Source organism: Dreissena polymorpha, chromosome 1 (genome assembly GCF_020536995.1).
Source record: "Dreissena polymorpha isolate Duluth1 chromosome 1, UMN_Dpol_1.0, whole genome shotgun sequence".
Classification (NCBI taxonomy): Eukaryota; Metazoa; Mollusca; class Bivalvia; order Myida; family Dreissenidae; genus Dreissena; species Dreissena polymorpha.
The window spans coordinates 118,550,588-118,571,362 of record NC_068355.1 but is presented as its reverse complement, the minus strand read 5'-3'; the positions used below and the strand labels follow the sequence as shown (position 1 = coordinate 118,571,362).

The following is a 20,775-nucleotide window of genomic DNA, read 5'->3' as shown; positions in this document are numbered from 1 at the left end:
CCGGCGTCGTGCGTGTGTGTGTGCGTGCGTGTGTCCGACAACAATTTGTTTGTGTAGACAGTAGAGGTCACAGTTTTCATCCAATCTTTATGAAATTTGGTCAGAATGTTTATATTGATGATATCTGGGTTGGGATTGTATTTGGGTCATCTTGTGTCAAAAACTAGGTCACTAGGTCAAATAATAGAGAAACCTTGTGTAGACAATAGCGGTCACATTTTTCATTCAATCTTTATGAAATTTGGTCAGAATGTTTATCTTAATGATATCTGGGTTGGGACAGTATTTGGATTATCTGGGGTCAAAAACTAGGTCACTAGATCAAATAATAGAAAAACCTTGTGTAGACAATAGAGGTCACAGTTGTCATCCAATCTTTATGAAATTTGGTCAACATGTTTATCTTGATGAAATCTGGGTTGGGATTGTATTGGGGTCATCTGGGGTCAAATAATAGAAAAACCTTGTGTAGACAATAGAGGCCACAGTTTTCATCCAATCTTTATGAAATTTGGTCAGATTGTTTATCTTGATGAAATCTGGATTTGGATTGTATGTGGGTCATCTGGGGTCAAAAACTAGGTCACTAGGTCAAATAATAGAAAAACCTTGTGTAGACAATACAGTTTATAGTTTTAATCTGATCTGTCTGTCATTCATTGCGTGTTCTAAAACTTTACCGTTGGTTAAATGTTTTGCAATAACTTTTGCATTATTGAAGATAGCAACTTGATATTTGGCATATATGTGTAACTCTTGCAACGCAGCAGATCTTATCTTATCAGTGGAAGATCTAAGAAAATCAGCTAATCTGCATAGTGGTTCAATTACAAGTTATGTTAATAAAACATCTTCATTAAAATCAAATTAATATAAATGCAGATTGAAAGAAAAATAAATACTCTTTAATATGGTATAAATTTTAATAATCTTCTATTTATATTCGCTGCTAAACAATCTTTATTGGATTCAAGTACAACGTCTGTGTTCCATTTTCTTTGTTTACAGCATTTTCGAGTATCTGCGCTGACCCCTTATTGGTTGCAAAACATTTGCGACCTGACAAAGTTATTTGAATATTAATGATGTTGATATGTTCATGTTCACCAATGAAAAACGTTTCCGATGATATTCGCGAAATTGTGCTATGTTAAGTCTACGCGACGAAAAGTAGTGCAAAAGTCTATGAAAGTTTCTTCAAAAAGTAATGTTATTATTTTTTTTATTACGCATAAAAATCACAAAATATAAGCTCTGATCTTTCTTTTGGTACCAAAATTATAAATCGGAAACGATATTAAGTACGTCGCATTTATCATTAAACACCACGTGTTGGGGAATTTTCAACAGAGGTCGAAATAGCGGCGCCATATTGGACAATTTGATTAAACTGATAGCATGATCGATAAGCGTGATTTCTTCAAAAATTACTTTATATAAACCTAGACAAACGATAGCAATCAAACGGTAAGTTATTTTTTATTTTAATTATATCAGTTTTTATGTTGAATTCCCTTTATTCATTACAAAACAGACGATCAAATTTCATTTAGATTGGTCGTGTGGATATTCGTACCGAGTTTCAACAGTCTGCTGTCAAAATGCCTCTATTTATTGCATTTATGTTGCAAAATACGTAAAACCTAATGCAAATAAACACAACCGAAGTATTTTAATGTGTTTCTACGTATATATTTAATGTCAAATGATCTATAGCTGTAATGTTTAATGCGTATGAAATATTTGATTTAATTTTTTATTTCGAACTCAGTACGTTCATACCATTGACTGGTATTGTGTTTTTGTTCTCATTAATTTTTTTATGGTTTAATTTGTTGACTCTCGAACTTTTTTTTATTTTAGAAAATAATTAAAAAAAACAACAACAACAACGTTTATCGTTATTTTAAATAATGAATAATGCCTTGTTACAGTTTAATTTAATTGTTGTTGTTTTTTAATACATTCAGAATCGGTACTGACTACAGTGTTTTGTATGTTCAAAGTATTTGTTACTGATAATTGGTGGCTAAGGAATTTAGACAAATAATGGTTTACATTAAAGGATTTATTTTTAACAAATCCTAGAATTTTATAGTTATATTACATTAAACCACATGAGTTTGAAATTCTATCCATTAAGCCAATCTAATGGCTAAATAAAAAAACAAATATACCCCTATATAGTATAGTATATATATTAGATAGGGGTATATATTTTTTAGCCATAAGATAAGCTTTATGGATAGAATTTTAAACTCCTGTGATTAAACATTGAAAACTTAAACTATATTTATTTTAGCACAATTTCATTGTTCTTTCAGGATCAGCTGAGGATATTACACAATGGCCGAGTTCCCCGGACCATGCTGTGAACAGCAAACATAACCAATTGTGATCTGCAGTTTAGTTTTTTTTTATATAAGTGACTTGTTGTGTTGTTTTGTTGTATTTTGTGATGTCTTTATTTAAGAAAAAAAGTCAAAAAAAAATTGTGATATTAATGTATTTTCATTATAGTTTATACTATGCAGAAAACTAAGTAAAGAAATGAAAAGAGCATGAAAAAATACATAAAACTGCCAAATTTGAACCCTCTATCTTCTTTAGAACAAAAGTTATGTCAATTTCTCTGTATTAACATAAGACGAAGGTGCTGTGATTTAACGCATTTACTTTGTAGTAATAAGTACCAACATTTTCCAATAAATTGACAAAATTTCCATGACAAAAATTGTCATATCTTCTCTTCCGGTGGGGATATTTTAAAAATTAACAGGGGTTGCTAGTAACTCATGGAGCTGCACATTTTGAGTGGTGAAAGGTCAAGGTCAAATATATGGCTTCAAAGCGGCGCAATAGGGGGCATTGCGTTTTTGACAAACACATCCTTTGTTAATCTTGAATAACAAACATAGAGGTCACATTTTTCATCACGTCTTAATGAAATTTGGTCAGAATGTATTAATTAAATCACTCTGGGCCAGTGGCTTGGGATTGTATACGGGTCTGATAGAATATAAGTTGATGCGGCAAGGTTAGTCAGGTGAGCGATTCAGGGCCATCCTGGCCCTCTTGTTTAAAGACATTTTCACACATGTGAAAAAAGTATCTTTACCACTCAATGTCTTATTCTTGATAATGTGTGGGCATTTTGTTGTGATTTAACATTTTAATAATGCGAAAATATTTTTATTATCAGAGATATAGTATTGGTTACGGTAGATTAAGAAATTTAATTCACGATATATCAGATAAATTGTTATTGAATAATGGGAACAAATCAATTATCTACAGAAATCCATTAATACCCTTTATTTGCTTTATACTTTCCCACTGTTTAAAAACTTTTTAAAAAGGATAAACTAAATATTCATAAATTAATGATGTAAACGTCATTTCAATGTGAGACTGAACATTCTTGCTAATTTTCACTGCTATAATTATCTGTTTGAAACAGTGGATAATCTTTTTTTTAATCACATATATTAATTAAACGACAGAAAGAATTGAGTAAGAAATTGCCTTTGTATCAAATAAACAATTTTATCTTTCCGTTGGACTATTAGGTCTATCCCTCGATCTGTTGATATGCCCATCAGTACGCTTTGTTATGAAGGGAACGTTACTGGCTAATAATGTTGCTGCTGATAATGATGGTCGTGATAAAGATGATGCTTATAAAGATGATAATGGTTTCTTTAAAATGTCATTTAAAATTTCATTTTAACATTAGCCATATAATGTGATATATAATCTGACGTTTATATGAACATTTAAATGGTGCTCAAGTTCTTCTGCATATTATATCCTTATGAAAATAATTCCTTTCAACAAACAAGACAAGTGACAAGTGGCAAAGATGGCCCCTCATTCCTCTTTTATATCAAATCTCTGCTAATTTAAAAAACATTTTTTGGAAACAATCTGGAAAATTGTAATTTGAAAGCAAATTACTAAGTCCAAGGCAATAGGGAATTAATAAACTCAAACTTAATCTTCCAGCCATGTTGGTAGACTTACACACCAAAATCAATTCAATATCTGAACGCATTTACCGAAAATAATCTGGAAACTGTTCTGGAAATTGTTAACTTCGAGAGAAATAAAATAATTTGCTACGGCAGGATTACGATTTTGTAAATCGGGTTTTGGGTCAGAGTGGTTATCATTCAATGCAAACGCTATCAAAAAATAGTGTGGTTTAAAATACATTTCGATAATAGGGATTTAAAAACAGAAAATGGAATTCGACAAAGGGATGGAAGAACGGAAAATCGGTGTGTATATCGTTGTAAATTTATTGTTATAAGAAATGGATTAAAGTTGTCATTAAGTTAATCAAATTAAGTTTTTGTTTTGCTGCGGATTTTTTTTCTTTTTTTTTACGAAGAAAAGTATCGCATTCTCGATTCGTTTTTTATATATATTTCTTCTCATATTTTCAATAGGAAAGTATTATCATGAACAGTTAAAAGTGGAACTATATTTTACGTGACACAATCGGTAGTTATTCGGTCGTGAGGAATGTTGTGTACATGTATGAGGCCCGATAAGAATAATTATATTGTTATGTAAATTATTCATTTGTCTTTGATAAAATGTGTCAACGGCATGAAGCAGGATAAATAGAATACATGGTTGGTGCCGAGATGGAGAAAGTTTATCCGGTTCGCCATATTTTCTTTTTCTAAGCCTCACCGGATAAACTTTCTCCATCTCGGCACCAACCATGTATTATCTATATAGTGGCCAAGTCATTTGTTCATTTTATAGTTTGGTCACTAGTTATAATGTATTCATAATTAATAAAAAACATAAATCATAGGGTTTTATAAAGTCAACTTTACATCAAACCTCCATCGTTATTTTTTTCAGGTATTAAATTTGCTCGACAGTTTGTAAATAGCTCAATTCGATCTTTTTCTAAGTGTACCATAACGCATACATAAACGTAGACAGAGTCTAATTCTGATTTCTTTGCGTTTTATTTCTGCTTATTAACACAACGAAACGTTTTCAAAATGTTTGTGAAATACAAGATCATGCGAAGTCCGCAACGGGCCGAGCCCGCGAAAGCAAGCAAAAATGCGCCTTCAATGTTCGACTGCTCAAGTAAGCTGTTTTTTTAACATAGATATAAACAACGAAAGCTTTGATAATTGTTACGTGTATAATTCTGATTGGCCGTGTGTAAAGCCACGTGTCTATGACGAATGCAACGGACACATTACGGCTACATACGGCATTGACCGAATGTTGACACGTAAGGTAAACAAATATTCGTGTCCGGTAATTATTGACGTTTGCTAACCCGAGGCTTCTAATATGTTGATCCAGGTGGTCGCCTATCCAATACCGAATGAAATCTGGTACACATTTCGACTATCATATTAATCCAACAATGCCCCAACTGTGCGTTTTGTGTGCGTTATGTTACGCGAAACTAAGGGCGAACGAGAGTTGTCTCCCATTCGGGTAGGTCTCGCGTAAAATGTAAACAAACCAAACGAAAACAGGATCTGCATCTCAGATCTCTGAAATCGTAATATTTACTGTTAATTTCAATTAAAATTTACGTATACAGTTATTTCTTTATTGACTGATATACTTATAGTTCTAGTGTGTTTACATTAGTATTTTAATGCTGTATTGCCATATACAAATTTCGCGACCCAGAACTTTTCCTCAGTAAAAGTTAACACACACTGCTAATAGCTTTCTGCTTTTAAACTTTGCCTGTAGTATTATGCAATTGACCTTTCGACAGCCGATTGATTGACAGGCTTATTAACCAATCAGATTACTGCATAGATTAGGCCCGTTTCTATCCGCCATTTTGTCCGTCAAACTCGCCGTTGTTCGTCACATAAGCTTATACGTAATGCTGTGTTTTAAACAAAGAAAATGGTTAAAAGGTGCTGTTATGGCACTTGTTATTCAGACACAATGTATCCAGAACGGTTAAAAGATGGAACTACGTTTTTTCCGTTCCATTAACCGGGTACTAATCTTAAAAAATGCAAACGTTGGATTCGTCTTTGTAGTCGTCTCAACGAACAGCTTAATCTCAACATATTAAGCTATCGCCCGAAAGCAAAACACCTCGACGTTTGTTCTAAGGTCGTCATAATAAGATACTACGCGAAAATAGAATATGTAAGTTTTGCACCGGACACGCTATAGAAAACGAGTATCACTTTTTACTTGTTTTTCCTCTATATAGAGAAATTAGAAAGGAACATTTAAAACCATATTTTCAAAGGTGGCTAACGTTAAATAAATTTGACAGTCTAATGCAGTCGGCTAATAAAAAAATATTCTAAACTTTGCTAACTAGATTATTAATGCTAATGAAATGCGTAATAATAAAGACAATCAGTTATAATTTTTAATAATATCACATAAAATAGAGCATTTTTATTTCTTTCGGTTTAAATCTTCCGAATTTAATGTAGCTAGTTGTATATCGTTAAAAGTTAAGAAACTATTTTAAAATGCGCATGTAATTATCAATAGTTGCCAATAAATGTCATTTTACACCATATGTGGGCTTTCTACTAATCCGTTATCAAAACAGATGCCGCAAACTGTGAATGACCCTTGACACTTTGATAGCCAGTCTGATTAGCGAGTTTTTTTTTGTACATGAAAATTCTTTCAACTTCTTATATTTTAAACATTGCAAAAAATAGTTTAAGAGGAAATTAATAATATATTGTGTATGTTACTTTTTTGACGACATTGAATTATGTTACACGATTATAACAATGCTCATGGGTCATTTTGACCAAACGCATTATAGATATGTGTTATATCGGATTTCAATATAACGTTCTTTGTCTTCTTATATAATAAATTTACTTACCTTTGCCACATTTGCAATATTGCCATCGGTTGCAAAATTAACGGCTTTTAATTAAAAAACTGAAACATCTATTACTCAATGAAAAGTATTGTGACAAACGACAATGCATACTGTATGTGATAATTTGCGATAATTGGCCGACTTTGACTATAGATTAACGACTTTTAAGTAGACTTATAAAAAAGTTATGACTATTTCATAGATATGATAATTATATTCAGCATAACTATGCAATGATAATAAAAATATTGTATGGCCTTTCTGGTATACCATGAGGCGTTTTTGGTTCACTGATGCGGACTTTTTGGGAAGCCTTTTTGGTAAACGGCCTTTTTGGTACTATATCTTTGAGGGGAGCTAAACACCTATTTAATACATTACATTTAACACATTTTAAATAAAACATGATAGCAATAGAAACATTTCATGTAATTTGGACCGAAATCTTTGTGAATATCTTCCAACGTACCGATTCGCGTAGCCAGTTTTATGACGGACTTCGGCGGAGTGACCTCCCTTGAAATCGGGGGGCGTGGCTTCACTCTCGCTGTCGAAAGGTCAATTGATACCCAACATTTATTAAAACGTTTCTGTAAGGTATTTAATTGATTCATTCACTTCATTAATGTGGGTTTATTTTAAATATTGATTAATCTTCTTCTGTCATTGTTACACTTGACTATCAGTTTCTGGAAACATATTTGTTTCACTGTCCACTGACAAACTTAATTGACAGTCAGTTAGGGCCGTCGTGGGCCGTCGGCCGGTCAGGCTATAGCCTGACCACTGTTTGACAAAAAAAGAAAATAGAAGGCTGAGCTAGGAGATGAATTACTTAATCTCCTCTGGATCAGACATATTTTATCATTCTTCCTTATTTAAAAAAAAAACACGCTGATTTTTAATACAAAACTGATGCTATTGCAAAAGTGATAATATTCCGGTAATTCTATCCGTTTTCTAACTTCGTTGTTTTCCGATGGTACAAACAAGCCACTGTACACTCCATTTTTCCCGGATGTTTATACCGGAAGTTGCAGACAATTTTTTTTCCAAGAAACGAGGAATTTCATCAAAGTGAGTAAAATGATAACCATCGCTATGTTGAAATAATATAAATACACGAAATATGTTATTTGCTCTTTGTTCACATATTGCAGGAAATGAATAGTCCAAGAAACCCCTACTTATACTATAAGTTATAGCTGAACCTAAGAAATGCAATATTGTAACGTAACTAGGATGGCAATTCTTGTGCAGATGTTGATTTCTGCCTGACGGTCAATTGAAGGTATGAGACAGATCGTCTTGTATCAAAATCCTTTGACACTGTCTTTTCAAATTAAAAACAAAAACGAAAAAAATGCTATATCATGATGTCCCTGCACAAACTATAAAACTACGGAAGCCCATTCGAGGCATACTTATCTTTTTTTAAATCAAATCTGCTCATTTCAACTTAGCATTAATCTTATATTATAGTGCAATAAATGAATCTCAACATTGGCAGTTATTTCCACAGATGGTGCCAACCGATATTTGGCCAACGTTGGCCCAACGTTAGCATGCAAACGCCAACATTATGCCAACGTGATGCCGACGTTGGGCCAACGTCGGTCTGCTATCATCTAGTGAAATTCGTTTCCATTACAGCGTAGGGAGCCCGGAGACAGGGGTGTACGGTCAATCTTTAGTACACTTTGCCCCCCTTTCTCAACATTAGTGGCAGAAATTGTCGTCCCTCTATGCAAATTCTTTGTCAAAGTTTTTCCCTCGGAATATTGAAGCTTACAACCATGCAAATGGCGGCATATTTTGTCTCAAACTAGACTCAACAACCTTACACGTTCATAAGCAAGAACGGACGCTCTCGACTCAACTTAAATTGCAGAGGAGTTCGTTGCTCGAGGTGAAAGGCGTAGCTGTGTATTTGGAAAATTTCAAAGGTGTTACAGCACTGCAACTTAGCAAATTAACAAACTATTTTCAAACTATTCACCCTAGTTTATCGCATTTGCATATACTATGGAGCCTGGTGCGGCGCCGTGTAACTTAGTAATATCCTGCACTTTGGCATCAAAACCTCCCAGATGTCACGATTTAGCCTTAATGTTTCAAAAAATTGTCCGGGGGCGGGGGCATGCCACTGGATCCTGCTAGCAGATTCACGCCTTCGGCCTTCGCAGGCCTCCGGAACATAGAGCCTGACCACTTTGAAAAGTCCGACGACGGCCCTGTCAGACTGGGTTCTTCTTCGGATACAGCACTCCTTCTAGATCAAAGATTTAGTGCCCCAATAATAGAGTTGATTAATTGAGCAAGCGCCTTGTCCGTCTGCTTGCTTTAAGATTCTGATTTCATTTCCAGTCGGTTAATATTAAGGCATTTTACTGTTCATGATTTAATCACATGAAATTAAATTGCTTGCATCATTTTGAATGGTATCATACATTCATATGACGACATCTGCTTTAATCACAGATGCGACCGTCTTGAACAGCAGTTGACAGACGTATCCACCAAATTTCTTGATTATTTCAAATAAAAAATGACGCCCCAGTTTAAGTGATATTATAGGAATTTTTAACTGTTGAATTGAGCTGAAAAGAATTAACAGATCAAAAGAGTAAGTTAAAATGTAGTTACTTGCCAATTATCTGCAACTCATCTTGCTACCAGTTGTTTATAAAAATATATATTATATTCGATATTTTACATGACTCACCCAATCCTCTAAGCCGAAATGATCCGTAAAACAAAATTGTGTCTTTGTGTCGTATGAACGAATCTGCACTAAAACTAAATTTAGATTCACATCGTACATCGAATCATTTCTGTCGTCAGTTGTCAAAGCGAAAGTACGCATGATATTCAGATGCATTATTGTTTCTCTTTCCGGGATATTGTTTTAATATGTTGATTCTGCATTAACAAATATAAGTGTATATGAAGTGAAAACACCAAAAATAAATAACGGTTGCGATATACGCCTATAAATATACTGTTAGATGCCCATAATATCACTTTAAGAGAGTTTGTTAAAGCGAGATTAAACGATTTGTATATATGTTAAATTGTAATATATTGACAAAATATGTTATAACATAACGCAAATAGGCAAGAAGAAGTATACGTTGAAGACGAATTTCATAAAATGCTGCAAAGACAAATTAGTGCCCCGAGCCGATTGTAACGAAAATATTTCGTACATATTTTCCTACATTAACCGAATCATTCGTCTTTTTAGTTAGCGTTCGTCAATCTCCACGCAGAGTTGTCGTTCCTTGCTCTCACATTCAACTCTACGAAATGCTCAGCTTGCCATTTTGTGCCTATAAAATTGTTAAAACCGAACAAACGCATTCAATGTATATTTGATTGGATATTTAAGATCGCATAAATTCAATTAAGGAATATGACTTTTAAATGTACGATAAATCGTGCAAAAACTTGCGAGTTTTAATGCAACTCTTTGGAACTATTGTATTGATCATTTACGCAGACGGAATCATTCCACGCACTTCACAAATGTAAACAATTGAACATAATTTTTATTGAGTGACGTTAGGAATTGCTTCTACGTGTGTATGTATGTTGGTTTCTTTACATAAAAAAACCATATCAATTTTAAAATAATGAATTAAGACTGATATAAGATATCATGGTATGAGATGGTTTTCTTTAATGCAGTGAATGCAATGTAACCGTCGTGCAAGATAATGTTTATTATACTGTAACCTCAATGATGAACGCTTGGAATGATCATCACATGAATGAGACGCTTTCATAACAATAGTCCGTTCTGAGCCCAACACAGAGGTGAATGTAATGTAACCGTCGTGCAAGAGATTGAGCGTTCGTGTGTCGTATAAATAGGTATCGTTGCAGGAATTTAAAATGAACCGTTAAACTTAATTAAGATTCCCATCGTACATGCATGATTTACATGCTGGCGAATTCGACTGTACAGATATTTTCGATTTCAGAATTAAATATCTGGTTTATTTCGCATTTTTCGACACATGTTCTTCTTAACTTTAATTTTAATTTATATTTAAATGTATGTTTAATAAGTTGTTTGCACATTTTATATAAATTAATGAATATTTGACAAAATCGTATAATCTCGCTTTAATAGACCTAGCCGATTGGACTTGGAGGATGACAACTGTGAGTCCATAAATCACGTTCTGAAACAGTCAATTGACAGGTAGAAAAAGCCATTGACTGAACAAGTGGATACGCTTCGATCCCTTGTTAACCGACACTATCGGGACTTAAAGAGTGCACTGTTGGGAACTTGGAATACAGAACAGAAAACAGAAAAAAATGCGTTTGTTTCTGATATATTTGGCCTAAATAAGCCTGTTCAAAGTTGTTTCTAAAATTGACAAAATTTTCCTCATGTTATTAACAAAACAATTATACACTGACGTCAAAACCACGAGCAATTGTCATAGTACCAAATAAGCATGAATATAGAATGTAGAAGTTCATCCTGTTATATAGATGTGATAACTTATGACCCATACTTGTATGATCCTGTTGTATTAATTGTTTTATGTATGCATATATATATATATATATATATATATATATATATATATATATATATATATATATATATATATATATATATATATATATATATATAACACAAAATTAAAGTTTACGTGAATAAAATATGTTCTGTTCATATATTTATTTCATTTAGAAAAGCTTCCCCGATGGCCTTTGTCTTGTCGCTGTTAATAAATGAAAATGGTTAAAATTATTGATACACATTTGTTTTTTTGCATAATTCTTTAACTGAAACTAATTGACGTACTTTTGAACCTACCGATACGTCAATATAACTAGTATTCAAACATCAACTTCAAAGTAACCAAAAGTTATATATTTTCAGTGATATAGCTGTGCAGGAGGAAAATGAGACCCACCCGATTATGGACTCAAATTAAACCAAGAAAAAGCTAGGGACCTGAGTGCTCTTGTGTAAATGTGTGCAATGTCGCAACAATATATAATATTATAGGTGGCTATAACTCAACCTCATGAATCTTAGAATGATCTTTGACTGTGATGGTAAGGATGGTCTCAGGGACATTTTCGTAATTAAGAACTCAGACAGTAAACCCAGGTCACCAATACCAAGCTGGTTTTGGAGACACTTATTCCAGCCTGGTGGAGTTCTTAAAAAAACAACCATGAAAATCATGTATTTGTTCTGTATCATAATAAGTTAAATGCTGTCACTATTCACGGATACATGTATTTTCCTTTAAACGTGTATGATTGAATAATTTATTGTGCCTGAATACTTAATTATGTAGTGTCTTATTGCCCTGTTACATGTTCAAGTCATATATAGAATAACGCATTTCATGTGCAATTTTAAACTAGGTTAGCAAATCTTACTGCACTGAATAGGTTCCAGGTCACAGATGATATGAAATGTTTGTATGTATGTATGTTTTAATGAATTTTTAATATGCTTTTCCTCATGTTGTATCTATTTTTGAGCCTTTGAACTCATCTATATGCTCACGTGTAAGAGTCTAAAAATCAGTATGGCGTTTCTGACAAATGGGGTTACCCTTGAATGTAAAGCATGAACTTTTCATTTTCACTGGCGACACCGATTTTATTTTATTTTTTGTTCAAACATACATTGTAGATGATTTCTATGTCCATAGATTGTAATTGTAACTTGTTTGTTCATATGTGCTTTATTTCCTTTCCTCAAACCTTATAAACTATCGCTTTTGTATATAGAGTGAAACGCGTAAATATATGGTTCAGAAAAAAATGTGGTCGACAATTTAAAATGTCAACAACAACAAAATTGTACTTAGTATAAATGCAGAAAACAACAACTAAAAACAATTTGAATCACTTTTAACTCCGGAGAAATATTTAACGATAGGTGTATCCCTCTAAGTCACGTTGCGCATTTGCTCGTTTTAGGTTTCTAATGATAAATTGAACATTCAACTTGGCAGGCATTTTAACGTACAGGGCAAAAACCGAACATGCTTAATTTATTTAACAAGATTTGACGTAAATGTATTGGAGAACGAATTTCATGCGTTCTTTGAGTGTCCCCAGTACACTGTTATATAAACAAGTTATTTTTTAATTGGTATAACGGCCAAAGAAACGAAACGTCATTTAATATCCTAATGAGCAGCGCTGATACTTCTGTTATAAAACAATTAACATTCTATGTTACGAAATTAATGAATGTCATTGGGAATATAAATTTACCTTGATTACAAACTTTGTTATGTAATATTTTCCTTTGTATAATAGTTTGTATTTGTCAAAAAAAAGTGTAAAACCACAATTTATACACGGTGGCATTTATCAGGTTATAATGTATCTGTAAATGCAGTCTTGGCCGTAACCCGCTCGACCGTCGACCGGGTCGAGTGATTTTTGTGTCGGTCAAGTGAAAATTCTAAGCCGGTAGCCCGATGGGTCGAGTGATTTTTTCGTGTCCGAACTTAGTAACGAGTCCGAAATAGCTTCATATAGACGCTTATTCAAGACTGCATTGGTTATTTCCCTTGAGCACTTATTGATTAGACGCTTATTGAACAGTGTTGTAAGTCGATCTCGCGAGACGCTATAACAATTATTATTACTTGGTGGAGAACTTGCGGCGATACATTTATCAACCGTAAAATGAGAATGAAGGAAGCAACACAAAATATGAACAACAAAACGAAAATTCCAAATGTCATGGAAAAATAATCAGTCTTGGCTTCGTTTTGATGTCTCCAAGAATTAAAAAAATTGATTATGCGCCTGCATTGCTGACTTGCTAGTATGTGCATGTCATACATAATGTAAAAAAATATGCAATTAAATATCATGCACTAACTTACAAGTATAGTTTTTTACAGATAAAGTTTATCTGTCGAGGAACAAATCCTGACAGTAAATTCAAAGATTTATTATACTGCATTTTAGATGATGGTACAATCGGCAAATCGGCGACAAACCATATGTGGCTTAGGCAATAGAACTACTGCTATAAATGTGGTTTTAGATTTAGAATACTCAGAAGTTTGGGCAGGAAAGTTTCTTTGTGCTACGTCTTATGCACAGGTATTATTGCTAGTTTGACATTTTATTTACTTTATTCAGATGTGTATTTGGAAAATTTATATCATGTTGTACAATTGGTTTTTTTCAGGTCACCTTAAGGAGCATACATGATATGTCAGACCTGGATGTCGGAGACTCAGACAATGACCATGATGGAATGGAGATGTCAGGAGACCTTGTGTAATTTTCTTTTGTAAAATATTAACTGTGAATAAAAACAGAATCAAGTGTTGATTTGTTTAATCTTTATTGTTCTATGTTTCATCAATACAAACATAGTTACAAATGTAACAGAATTATAACTTTTAATTCGGGCTAGTTAAAATTGATTCGGGCTAGTGAAATTTCAAAGCTGGTAGCCCAATCGGGCTAGTGCCTAAAAAAAAAATGCCAAGATTGTAAATGAATGCAGTATTTTGGGTCGGAGGTCTTAATTTACATGATATCTAAAAAATATTGAAATCTTGAATTACACATAAGAAATATGCGAAGAAAGAAGAGCAAATCATGTCCTTTAAGGGTGCTAATACATTAAATCACGTGGTAGGAAATGTTCTTAATTAAGTTCTCACGTTCGACCCTGGATAACGAGGGTGTTTTGGCAGTAATTTGGAGAATATGCCTGTGGTAAGGAAGTGATACTCCAAAAACTAATAATTATTACATCTTCTTCGTATAACAGCCTTTAGAAGAATGTTTGTTTGACACACAAGTAACGTCGTTGGTCTTAGTTTGCGGAAGCTTAAAGCGGGGTATATACGATTTTTATATGTGCTGAATTGTAAAATATTGATACAAATATGTTATAATAACACACAATATGCAAGAAAAATGATACATTTAAGACGAATTTCATAAAATACAGCAAATACAAATTAGCGCCCCGAGCCGATTGTGACGAAGATAATTCGTAATTATTTTCCTACAATAACCGATGCATTCGTCTTTTTAGTAAGTGTATGTGTGTCGTATGAATCGATATCGCTGCAGGAATTTCAAATGAACCGTTAAACTAAATTTAGATTCACATCGTACATGCATGATATACATGCTGGCGAATTCGGCTGTACAGCCTTTTTCGATTTCAGAATTAAATATCTGGCTTATTTAGCATTTTTCGACACATGTTCTTCATAACTTTTATTTTAGTTTATATTGAAATATGTGTATAATAAGTTTTTACACATTTATATTAATACATAAATATTTGACAAGATCGTATATACCCGCTTTAAATGCATGTTTGCACACGAGACAGTATTGGACATTGGATTAGTCAGACAGACAGACAGTGTATTTTGGCTTGTACAATGTACATTGTCAACAACACATAATGAAAACAGTACAATGTCAATTGTGATAGGAACAAAGTTTGACACATATTTACAAATCATTCACCTAGCTAACAAAGTGATGTGAGTACAAATTAAATATAAAAAAAAAAAGAAAATGAAAATGAGGATGAAAATTATTGCCTTAATAATAGATGTTCGCAATTTTAAGTGATTCTTTTACAAAAAGGCATAATTTTATAAGTTCTATTTTATTATTTGATTTCAGTAAACTTAAATATTTATATATAGATGGCCTTTTGTAATAACATATTATTTTTTTCTTATGTTTCTAAACGCCGGGCAAATGCAAATAAAATGAAATTCATCTTCAATGTCGGTCGAATTGCAACACATGCAGTATCGCTGATTTCTAGCAACGTTTCTTGCATAACGACCGGTTTGAATATGTAGTGGATGGGCTGACAATCTTAATCCGGTAAAAAAGTATCTCAAACTTCTTGGTAAAATGTCTAAGTAGGACTCATATTCAAAATTGATTTTAAAATTTCGATAAACATCTAACATCGAACTGTTATTTAACGTTCTATACCAGTCCTGTGTAAAGTTATCATATAATATGCGTTTAAATTCCTCTACAAATGAGTTAATCTCAATATTAATAGTTTATGTATATCCTCAAATGCATAACTAAAACCATAGTAATCAAACATTTTTTTAACATTTAATATCCAATTTTGACAGCCTGTATGATAATCTGAGACGGCCAAGTTATATATGGTTTTAATAATGATATTTTCAGATCTACATATCTTAAACCAATAATCAATGACACGGACATATCTATGTATCAACATGGGATATCTACCCAGTTCACCATAAACACACGCATTTCATGTGTTGAGTTTAACCTTAAATAATCGTTTGCAAAATTTCAAATGGATTCTTTCAAGCTTCTTAGATTTAGTAAAGCCCCAGACTTCCGAAGCATAGTTTAAAATGGAACCAACAAATGCGTCAAATAATTGACAAAGTATCGTTTGCTTTAAATATAAATCATAGTTATTACATTAAGATAATAAAATATTCATTGCTTTTAATCCTTTACCCGTTATGTGTTCCTGATTCAATGTGAAACTCCCAGTATAATTAAAAACAAACTCAAGATGGTTAAGATCATTCACAACTTGAATGAAATGACCATTGTAGGTCCATTTTTCATTCGGCAATAATCCGCCTCTTTTCCGAAATACTGTAAATTTTTGTTTTCTCTGTATTTACTTTCAATCCCCATAAGTTACAATTATAATGTAGATTATTTAAATGGTTTTAATTTTCATCGGGTGATTAACCTACCATAGCCATATCATCAGCAAATAACAATAAAATCAATTCAATGTCGTCAATATGCAATCCGAATTGTAAATCATTTTGTAAAAACAACTAGAGATCTTCTACAAACAAAGAAAATAATAAGGGGGACATAACTTCGCCCAGTCGGAGCCCCATTGCGTAAGAAAAATAGTCAAAATATGAAGACAATGACTTAACACAAGATTTGACTTTTGATACATATCCCGAACAATCCTAAGAAGTTTACCCTGTATGCCACATTAATACATTTTAACCATAATGCATTTCTATATATCGTATCATAACATTTCATAATGTCCACAAATATAACATATAATCTATTATTTTCAAATAAATAGTTTTGAACAAGAGAATGTAGAATCAATATTGCATCCGTCGTAGACCGCCCTTTCCGAAATCCGCATTGAGCGTCCGAAATAGTATTATTTTCATAAAATATATTTTCAATTTGATTGTTTAAAATGGCTGTAAATAGCTTAGATAAACAGCTAACTAAAGTAATGCCTCTATAATTATTAACATCTTCTTAAGAACCTTTCTTGTGTAGAGGTACAATTATTCCCTCTGTCCATTTTTCATGATAATATCCACAGTTCAATACACAATTAAATAAGTCACATATATGCAAAGCTAATATATCAACACTTTCAATAAAATATTCATTCAAACGATTATAACTTCCGCACGATTTGTTCCGCTACAATAGCTGAACAGCAATTATTATCTCTCCCACTGTAATTGGGTCATCAAACTCAGGATAAACATTATTAGGATTATCAAAATCATTATGAGTATTAAAATATTCAGCATCATTATTCTTGTCAGTCGAAATGTCTGTGCTTAAATTTTCAAAATAATGTTTAAACTCTTGGAGAGTAATCTTGGAAGATGTTTTTGCAGATTTATATTTAAAGTGTTTCCGAAAGTCTCTTGGCCTACTTTTGCGTAAATTTGCTGAATCGGACATACGTTTATTATAATCGGCGTGTTTTTTCTTTCTAACAATATTTTTGTAATAAGTCTTTGCATCACACAAAATAGACCTGTTTGTATTACTTTTGTCGACATTAAACAATCTGAGCGCTTCTACATACATATTACGAGCAACAATACAATCATGGTCAAACCAATCTTTATCTCTTTTACTGTAACCCTCAAAATAAACATCATGTGAATAAAAACAATCTTTGGTAAACATTGGATCTGCAACATCGCGGATAGTATTTGAAAACTTGTCAATCAAAACATTAATTGATTCCCTGTCAGGGATATTGGTATTATGCACAATATCATTAAAAGTTGGTAAAATTCGAATAATCCCTGATCGAAATTGCTCCCTCAGGGAGTCATTCCATTTATATTTAATACCTGATTGGCTTTCTTCGCTATGAAATCTGTTATTACATAACAACGAAAAACATAGAGGTGCATGGTCGCTCCATTCATTAAAACTGTATATACAATTGTTGTATCTGTGAAAAGTAACTTTCTTTTGTTAAAAGATAGTCGATCACTGAACAACCGTTATTTGACAAAAATGTGTACTGATCACTATTACCAAAGCGACCATTTACAATACGAAAAGACGAGCCTTTACAAATATCGAGCAATTTTACCCCGTGGCTGTTTAGTGATTTATCTAAGGAGGCCCTGTCAGAGATACAATCTACAACTTTGAAGTTGAATTGGAAAAGAAACTCTCAAACAAAATATCAACAAGGGACAAAATTGTCACAAAACCAGGTTTTCAATTTCAAACAGCTTCTCTGCTGACTAATTTTTACGGGTGTTGAAGTGTAGTTTAAATTACTTCATTTAACTATAAAATTATTATGTTTTATGTTATTGAAGAAGTGCAAATGTTTTACTCATCAAGTGTAAATGTTAACATAGCAACAAGTAATGGTTAGGAACCAAGTACAATGTACTGTTGGATGTGTATGTGAAAGTGAACAACAAGTCCAGGTAAAAAATTGCAGAACAGGAATAATGTATTTGCCACAAACACAATCACCAATAGTCATCCAAAAGAGTGAAAGGGTTAACCAATTACCAAACAGTGACGAGTTTACGAGTTTGTTGCAAAATACTATAGAAACATTGAGATAAAAGGAAAAATTGCTAAATTTCTACCCTACCAAATCAATTTCTTTATATACTATTACAATTGTTATTGTCATCTGCAACCTCTGTCAATTTGGGACAGTCCAAAATTTGCTGTTTGTTAAAGGGTTAAATAATTACTATTTTACTATTTAACTTTAACTATTTTTAGAGTGCAACTCCAACATATTTATTAGCGGTAAATCCTTAAATAAATAATGAAATCCATGTCATTTTATGGTCACTCCAGTAAGCTTCTAGAACACCGGTGTTATAGCTGATCTCTGTTGTGTAGATGTGATCTAGCGCGGAATGGTAGTCGGTGGTTTCTTCACACAGAGCTGGCACAGCATTCATTCTCTTCTGTAAAAATGCATACAGTTTCAAGCATTTTGACGGCTGTATTTGATCAATGTTCATGTCTCCAACGATTACATGAGGTATGTTCTCTTTGTACAGGTTTTCAATAACAGTACATATTTTGTTGGTATTTCCAGGAGGATGGCAGTAGAGAGAGATTACTTGATAGTGTCTATTGGACTTACAAATTACTAGACAAGAACCTTTAATACCATGGTCTGTCTTGTGATGGATTGAAACAATTTGTAATCCCTTTTTAACATAGATAAATGTTCCAGAATGTGGCCTATACTGCTTTTTATCAGTGTACAAGCAAACTGGGTCCTGAAAGTCTTCCAAATAGTAGTGTGCCTTAGAATCAGCTGTCTTGGCCCATGTTTCTTGCACTACTATAACATCAGCATTAACAAGCCTTTCATCCTTTCGAAAGTGTTCAATTTTCTTATGAAGTGATTGTGCATTATGGCACATTACAGAAAATTCTGAGACAGGAATACTTGTTGTTTTGCTGACCAACTTCTTGCTTGTTCTCAGTCTTGTCATTTCTTGCTCTACTAAGGGGTCTATTTTAATCTTGCTTGTTTCGAAATCAAGGAGGTAAAGCCCTTCAAGGGATCGACCCCTACTGAGAGCAACATACATCATATGTTTTCCCATCCTGCCCTGGAATGACTCAGCAACTTTATCAAGTGTAGATGCCTGTGACTTATGAATTGTCATAGCTTCAGCTGCTTTCAATGGAAACTGTTTACGAGCAACTCTCAACTTGTTTGTTTTTCCAACCTGAAATTGTTTCTCAACTTTCAAAATAGGTGTCCAAGAGTTGTCTATTTCTTTATTTGACATGTATAAATGTCTGTTTTCTGTCCTTGTTTCCGCTCCAATATCTGGATCTTGGAATGAAACCCAAACAAGAGAAGGTATGTTATTAGAACACTGAATATATCTTATTTTACAGTCAGCACCATTTGTGAGCCCATCACTAGTATTAAGATTGTGGGTTATCATGTAGTTTCCGCCTTGTTTAAGAAAGAGCTGATAGGGTAAACTCTGAGTTTGTTGGGGCTCAAGATTTCTAGCAATTGTTAAGACTGACCTACGGCTACTTGCTGGAACATTTCCTATTACATAATCCATAGCTACAGCCGTGTAACTTTTTCCAACTTTTCTAGATAGAGCATTACTATTGTGCTCATCTACCAAACGGTTTGAGCTAAATAAGTGAATGTGCTCATTTCTGTCCATGTTACCTTTCTTTTCAAGTCTTCCTGCTAACAAGTTAGTATCTTGCTGTGTTTGCTTTCCTTCCCTTATTCTGTTCAAGCACTCAGCAAACTTAGCATCATCCCTTTGCCTCATCACTGTTGATAACTCATAGAGTTCAATGAGATCTTGCCAATTATAACTTGCAAGTGGACCATACTGTTGACGACTGTATTCAAAGACCCATGAGTCACGCACAGGTCTCAGCTGGTAAAGGTCACCGACTGCAATAAGTGATATGCCACTAAATGGCAAAGGTGAATCAAATATCTGCTGGAGCCGGCTACACACAAAGTTAAACATATTTACACCCACCATAGAGATTTCGTCTATGATCAAGACTTTCAACTTGTTGAATCTACACCTCACCGTATTCAGTGTACTATGGTCCAGTGGTATATA

At 33.3% G+C, this 20,775-nt stretch overlaps 1 protein-coding gene across 2 annotated transcripts in view; it reads right to left on the bottom strand.

Annotated features, from left to right (window-relative positions):
• LOC127846669 (uncharacterized) overlaps nt 1-20,775 on the bottom strand; it is a 337,381-nt gene that overhangs the window by 51,392 nt on the left and 265,214 nt on the right. The window lies entirely within an intron of this gene.